Source organism: Primulina tabacum, chromosome 10, assembly GCF_025594145.1.
Source record: "Primulina tabacum isolate GXHZ01 chromosome 10, ASM2559414v2, whole genome shotgun sequence".
Taxonomy (NCBI): Eukaryota; Viridiplantae; Streptophyta; class Magnoliopsida; order Lamiales; family Gesneriaceae; genus Primulina; species Primulina tabacum.
Genome location: NC_134559.1, coordinates 25,818,424 through 25,825,787, shown reverse-complemented (window position 1 = coordinate 25,825,787; position 7,364 = coordinate 25,818,424). Strand labels below are relative to the sequence as shown.

The 7,364-nt window shown below is 36.6% G+C and overlaps 1 long non-coding RNA gene across 1 annotated transcript; it reads right to left on the bottom strand.

The window, feature by feature from the left end:
* Positions 1 to 256: 256 nt before the first annotated feature.
* Positions 257 to 810, bottom strand: LOC142505875 (uncharacterized). Its single transcript, XR_012804508.1, has 2 exons — positions 748 to 810; positions 257 to 618 (listed from the first exon to the last, which is right to left on the bottom strand). It is a non-coding gene; the product is annotated as an uncharacterized LOC142505875 (long non-coding RNA).
* Between the last annotated feature and the right edge of the window lie 6,554 nt (positions 811 to 7,364).

Below are 7,364 nucleotides of genomic sequence, written 5' to 3'. Positions count from 1 at the left end.
CTTTTAAGCTTGTCCACTGGAATTGTAGGATTCTCGCACACAAGCATCATTCTCTGTAGAAGAGTCTGAATCAACATCCTCATCAGATTCATGAAAGCTACCATCTAATGAGTCTTCATCATCTCCAATTGAAACATCATCAAGTCCAATGTCATTATCATCTATCGGGTCACTCCCAAATGACTCACTTGTCCCACCTTCATTATCATCAGTTGCATTCATTACTTGTGGTCCAGCCTTTGTATCATCACTTGGATTACATCCAACACCAATAATTGCATCTTTCAGTGGGGTGAAATTATTCTCTTGTGACCACAATATTATAACACTATGATTCCTAAAGCAATTACACATCGTACGGATCTCTGCATCACCAACAATCTTCACCATTTCAGTGGTAAATGCATTTTTCGGCAATTGAAAGAAAAAATACACATTCATTTGTTGTCCTCCAGCCGCTTTTAACATATCAAACAAGTCATCGAGGAAAAACCTATCAAGATCAACATCTGGAATCACAAATTTCTTACCATCTCTGTATAAGTTGTTGTGCTGCTCATCAAATTTCCCACCATGCCACAACTCAATCCTAACTGTCTATTCCATGATGTCACTATACTGTAAAGAAAAAACATTAACTTACAAAGGAGATCTACCATACACAAGTCGCAAAGAGAATTCCCATTTCAAAGGAGGGAAAAAAAGTTAAATTTAAGCACAAATTTTATCAGAAAAACAATAACTTACTGAGATAATCGATGAAAAACCACCCAACACAGGTCATAAAGAGCACTTCGTTGACCATATCATCTCCCAGCTCCAACGCTTGGTTTCGAGAAGGGTAGGGCAAAAGCTTCATCGGATTCCAACCCAGCAAAAATGAAAATGAAATAATTGAGCTTATTATTTAAGGAGGGACATTTTGGACAATAAAAAATTTTGTTTGACTAAAAGCATGGTTGGCATGCGTGAGCTGAACATTAAAAAACACAGGGATTTTTTAGATGATAAATTTTTCACGAGTGGATTTATGCCAACTCGGGATATCACGGGGGTAGTATATGCAATTTCCCCTGCGGGCAATAGGAGCAAAGGTCTCATCAAAATCAACCCCCTCAACCTGTGTGTACCCTTGAGCAACCAACCTTGCTTTGTTTCAAATGATGTTCCCTGACTCATCAGTTTTATTTTTAAAATCCAATTTGTTCCAATTATATTGACGTGGTCAGGAGGTGGAACTAGGTCCCAAACATCATTTCGAACGAATTCCTCCAGCTCATCATGCATTGCATTGATCCAAAAATCATCTTTTAAAGCTTCATTAACATTTTTAGGTTCAAATTGAGAAAAAAAACATGAAAATCTGACCGGTGAGTAAGTAGAGCTCATGCATATAAGTCCATCCATCTTTCGGTAATCGACTTTCTGTTTCTTTTGAGTTTGAAATTCACCTTGCACACTTCCAATTATTTGAGATTAAGGATGATTTCTCTGGATCTTAGTCGGTATATTCTTTCCATCATCTGATGTGTCATCATCACTATTTGCTTCGTCCTCAAATTCAGTGACTTCAGTGTCACGTGTTGTGCTAGGTATTGCAACATCTGCGGCAACACCGGCATTTTCCAGTACAATTGGGTTTTTCCAGAAGGTCTTCAACGTCATCCTCAACAGTTTTCTTCTTGAGATCTGCACAATCATCAAACACAACATTAATCGATTCCATAATAGTCCTAGTTATTAAATTAAACATGTGATAGGCTCGACTATTAGTAGCATATCACAAAAACAGACACTTATCACTCTTTGCATCGAATTTAGCAAGTTGATCTCTGTCATTTAAAGTGTAACAAACACATCCAAAAATATGAAAATATTTGAGATTAGGCTTCTTTTCCATGATTATTTCATAGGATGTCATGGTTGAGCCACTTCTAAAATACACTTCAGTTGAAATATGACAAGTCGTATTTAAGGCCTCTGCCCAAAAACTCTTTGAAATGTTCTTCGATATTAGCATCACCCTTGCCATTTCTTGTAGTGTTCTGTTCTTGCGTTCGGCAATTCCATTTTGTTGTGGCGTTTTTGGTGCCGAAAACTCGTGTGAAATACCTTTCCTGTCACAAAATGATGAGAATAAAGAATTCTCAAATTCCTTACCATGTTCAGTCCTGATTCTTCTCACCTTCAAACTATGAAAGTTTGTGATTCTTGTGACCAATTGTTTAAACACACTGAAGGTGTCTGATTTCTCCCTAATAAAACTAACCTATGAAAACCGTGAGAAATCATCAACACATACAAAAGAATATTTCTTACCTCCAAAGCTTTCGACTTTCATAGGACCCATAAGATACATGTGAAGTTACTCCAGACAGCGTGTAGTCCCAGATGTTGCCAACACTGGGTGTGACATGCGAGTCTGTTTTCCTTTTTGACACTCACTGCATGAAAGATTGGGCATACATCACACTGCCTCGTATTTACTCAAATTCTTCAAGGTTTTGAAATTTACATGGCCGAGTTTCTGATGCCAAAGGTCAAGTTCAGTGATTTGTGCATGTTTGCATGAAATTTCTTCACCTATTTGGTAGCAATTGTCCGAAGACTTTGTACCTGTCATGATGCATATGTTAGATTCATCAAAAACTTCACACGCATGTTTATTAAACTTGACATGCAAATTATCATCGCATAATTAACTTATGCTTATAAAATTTGAGTTTAATCCTTCAACATGCAGCACATTGTGGAGCTTTGGTAGTCCTTCAACATTCAACGTTCCCTTTCCAACAATCTTTCCTTTAGCTCCCCCTCCATAGGTTACTCTGCCACATTTTTGTTCAACATAATCGATGAGATATTATCGTGGCCCTGTCATATGGCGTGAGCTTCCACTATCAAAATACCAGTAACCTGCAGTGTTAGTTTTTAATAAAGTATAAACAACATTACAGTGAATTTTTACCTTTGGTACCCAAACCTATCTTACTGTAGGTTGATTCTTGGAGGTGTTGCAGGAAGTGTTGTGAAACATTTTAGGCAACATCCGGCTTGACTCTTGGTTTATGCGATCATCCCTGAGTTTAAAACAATATGCCCTGATATGTCCAGGCTTAAAGCAGTAATGGCATACATACCTGCGTTTTTTTTCTTAGGAACATGTGCAGTAGATTGTCTTTTCGGTGGAGAGCTTTTGGTTGAAGGTGTAGGTTGTGACGGTGTGAATGTTTCAGTTTTTCCTTTCACAAAAACGGTAGATTTTGAAGATTCACCAGTTTCATATACACTGTCTTTGAATCCTAAACCCTTCTTGTCATCTCTTCCCATCGAAAGTATGGATTCGAGCTTGGATGTGCTCGAATTAAACTTGGATAAGGTTTCAGTTGTCTTTTGAAGTTCTTCTTTGGTCTTTCCCAGTTCTAAGTCCTTTTTGCTCAGAATTACTTCACATTTGGCAACCACGGCTTTTAGATCAGTGTTTTCCTTTACAAGAGTGGAGTTAAGCTTGTTTCTTTTGGTCCAATCCTCAAACAACTCTTCATAAAGCTTTTGAACACTCACAAGAGTCATCTCTTCATCATCAGTTTCCGATTCATCATCTACACTCGAATTTCCAGATGTTGTGGATTTTAAACACACTGATTTTTTGTAGATGTTGCGGCCATGAGTGGCGACACCTAGGGCGACACCTAATGGATTCACCTGCAGCTTGCGATTTTCTGTCAATAATTCAGTCAAGGAGGTGTGATTATCTTCATCATTTGATTTCTCCTCCTGATCAGATTCTGCATCGCTTAGAGACGCATTGTAGCCTTTGTTCCTTTGCAGTATGTTGGCACATTCATTTGCATAGTGTCTGAACCCCTTGCACTCTCTACACTGCATTGAATCATACTTCTTTGAGTTAAATTGTCCTTTGTCTTCGTTCCTTGGTTGAAATTGTTGCTTGGCGGGGAACCTTTGTGGTCTTTCAGGAGCAGGAAGACTTGGAAATTTGGAGGGTTGTGCATCCTTCTTCTTATCTCTGATTCTCTTCAAGTAACCCCCGAATTTCTTTGTGATAAAGGAGATAGAGTCCCCACAAAGATCTGATTCATTGACTTATTGGGATATTTGAAGAAGGTCATTGTAGGAGTCATTTGAAGCTTGGAATGCAATTGTTTTCCCTTTATCCTTGTTCTGCATGTCTATGTTCATCTCAAAAGTCCGAAGTGAACTGATAAGGTCTTCCAAAGCCATTTGTGTTGTGTCCTTAGTCTCATCTATCGCACAAATTTTTATGTTGAATCTTTCGGGCAAAGAACGGAGAACCTTACTAACTAATCGTTCATTGGAGATGGGGTTTCCAAGACTGAACGCCTCATTAGCAATTTCCCGTAGGCGACGATCATATTCCAGTATGTTCTCAGATTCTTCCATCATCATCATCTCGAACTTGGAAGTAACCATCCTTAGTCTTGTTCGTCGCACACTCTCAGAAAATTCACAGTGTCTTTGGAGAATGTCCCATGCATCCTTGGCCGAGACACAATTACTAATAAGCCCGAACATGTTCGTATCAACTGAAGAAAAAATTGCATTCAATGCCTTTGAGTTGTAATTATAAATCTGCACTTCATCAGTAGTTAATTCGCTTTTTGGTTTGATTAGACTATCACCATCTTCGTCTATTCTCCTTGGTGGAGTCCAACCGCTTAGAACTCTTTGCCATGCTCTCTCATCTATGGATTTTATATGAAACCGGATTTTGACCTTCCATAGACTGTAGTTGGTCCATCTAAGACTGGTGACCGAAGTGCGCTGTTTGTGAGTGATGGATCCATTTGAACGGTTCTGTTAAACAAAAACAAAAACCAGAATCAGCCCTTAGTATATCAAAAGAAGGCTCTGATACCACTTCTAAGAAATAATGTTCTACATATGTGAATAAATATATCAACAGTAGTGTAAAATTGTAAATTTGTGTTTTATCAGATTTAAGTGTTGTGTCAAATGTTACAACATTTAAGACAACATGCAGCGGAATATTATATTTTTTAACACAAATTCACTTTAAATAAATAGATGGACAAGCTTAAATTTTCAGAAATATAAATACTTGTACGGTGCCTTATGGCAAAAATTAATCACTCGAAAACCAAAACGTTTAAACAAACCTATCTCTAGTGATTAAGACTAAAATAAATTTCCTCAACACGTTGAGAAAATAAACGCTTTCTAAAACAACCAACAATAATAAAACATCATCTAAGAAAGCAAAGAAACGTGATGTCAAAAGGGGAGCCACGAAAACGATCTTCAGCCAACTTCGTTACGGATGTTGTCTGCAGATATCCCCAGCATTTAAGGCAACACGCGATCACCACTCTTCAAAACAGCACGATCCTTGATGAATTATTTCTTTGATATTCACGGCGTGCACAAGTGGGTATATGTATGTTTGTGAGGGAAGAAGCACTTTTCCAATGTCCTTGATCTCTTATTTATAGGTGTAGACTTTTTCTCTTCAAAGGAAACCTATTGCACAAGGAAAATAAGAGTTTAATTAGAAATAAACTCTTAATACCATATCTCATTAAATCATTATCATAAATAACATATCTAAAATATATTTGCTTAATTATCTCATTATCTTAGAGAGACAAAATCTCACAAGATATTATATGAAATCAAATTAACAAGAAAAAAACAATATTAGAGAAATCATTTAAATCTTGGGAATTAAATTCGGCATCATTATTTCCCTTCAATTGTTAATGTTGATGATATCTAAAACTTTACAAGGGATATTCTTATTGATGAAAGGCTAATATAATCCATTCATATTTGTTAGCCAAAATGCTTAAATCCGAAAGATGAGTGCAGTTGAAAGTTATCACAGTTATAGAACATTGAACGAAGGAAAAAACGCAGATTTAGAATGCTAAACAAAAAGAGTATGCTATTGAAAGTATAAATATAGTGCATGTAAAACAGTAAGAAAATTGTAAACCAAGGTGAGCCATGTAACAAATACAGTTTTCTTATAGCAAATTTGTTGCCTCTTGTGGTGCTTGGAGGATCAAGACGGAAAGATATTTTCAATAATACAAAGGATAACCTGGAGTAACCTAGTACGAAATTACTACACTGATGAACTGAAGAAAATACTTGAACTTTATCACAAGAACTGAGGAAGCACCATAAAACGAGAAGAAGGAATGAAGAAGTTGCGTGTTTTGAGGACTTTGGACAACTTCTATTTATAGGTGCACGAGATCTATATACACAATAAGAGTTTGGGCATCCAAAAGGCCAAAAGTTGGCTAGCAGAAGCACTAAAAGTTGTTGTCTAAAGCACCAACCGTCACCTAGATGAATAAAAAGTCTCATCCAGAAGGTTTGGCCAAGGCATGTGGAAGGTCTCATCCGAATTGGAAAAAGATGTAAAATAATAATAAAAATTTCAAAATGTGGCTTAGCCTAGGTAGGCGATGTTTGCCTTGATCGGTCTGACATTTGACTCACCCAAGTCGCGTTCGTATGCTTGCAAGCAAGTCAAACATTTTCCAGTGAAATCGGGACCTTTATTTGCAATTCCTTACGAAAGCTTGCACGCAAAAGAGCCTCTGAACTAACAAATCTTACACTTCTATAAATTGTGACTCAATATAAACTCACCAAGCTAATTTTATTTTTCTATGTAGAACAAATCCATCATACTACTCTTGTACCATCCAGTTAACATATGCCATCCAGTTAACATATGTATTAATTCATAAACCCATATATTACATTGTCACTTTTAATTCACTTAAATAGGAAAAGCCCAATGACCATAACACATAATACCACAATCTCCCACATAAATGGAAATTGTAAGGTAAACAAATATCGTTTTGATAAAGTTCAACAGTTGAATCTTTACCCTTTGAACCTTTCATTGTCAAAGCACAATAACTAGTTAACAGTAGACGTGATGTCTTTGAATTGCACAGCCGTTTGTGTAAATTAAGATATATTTCACAGTTGACTCTCCCTGATACAATTCCGTTCTCATGATTGTGTTCATTTTTTCCATGAACACATGCCTGGTACTGCAAGAGTATCTATAATCAAGCCTTGCAATTCCTTCGAAGCAACCATATTTCTCTCTCACATAGGTGATTCTACATTACTTCTCATCAAAATCATTAAAAGTCATATGTTTATCTTCAACATTTACTATTTAATTAGAGGAATATAAAGGGATAATCTCCACATTTATCCACCAAATCAATGAGATTAGGTTGTCTGTTGGAATATTTCATGTTCGCAATCTTGATTTTGATGTTAACAAAACTTATTATTTTGTTTCTAACAAATTTATCTAGCGCACAGAA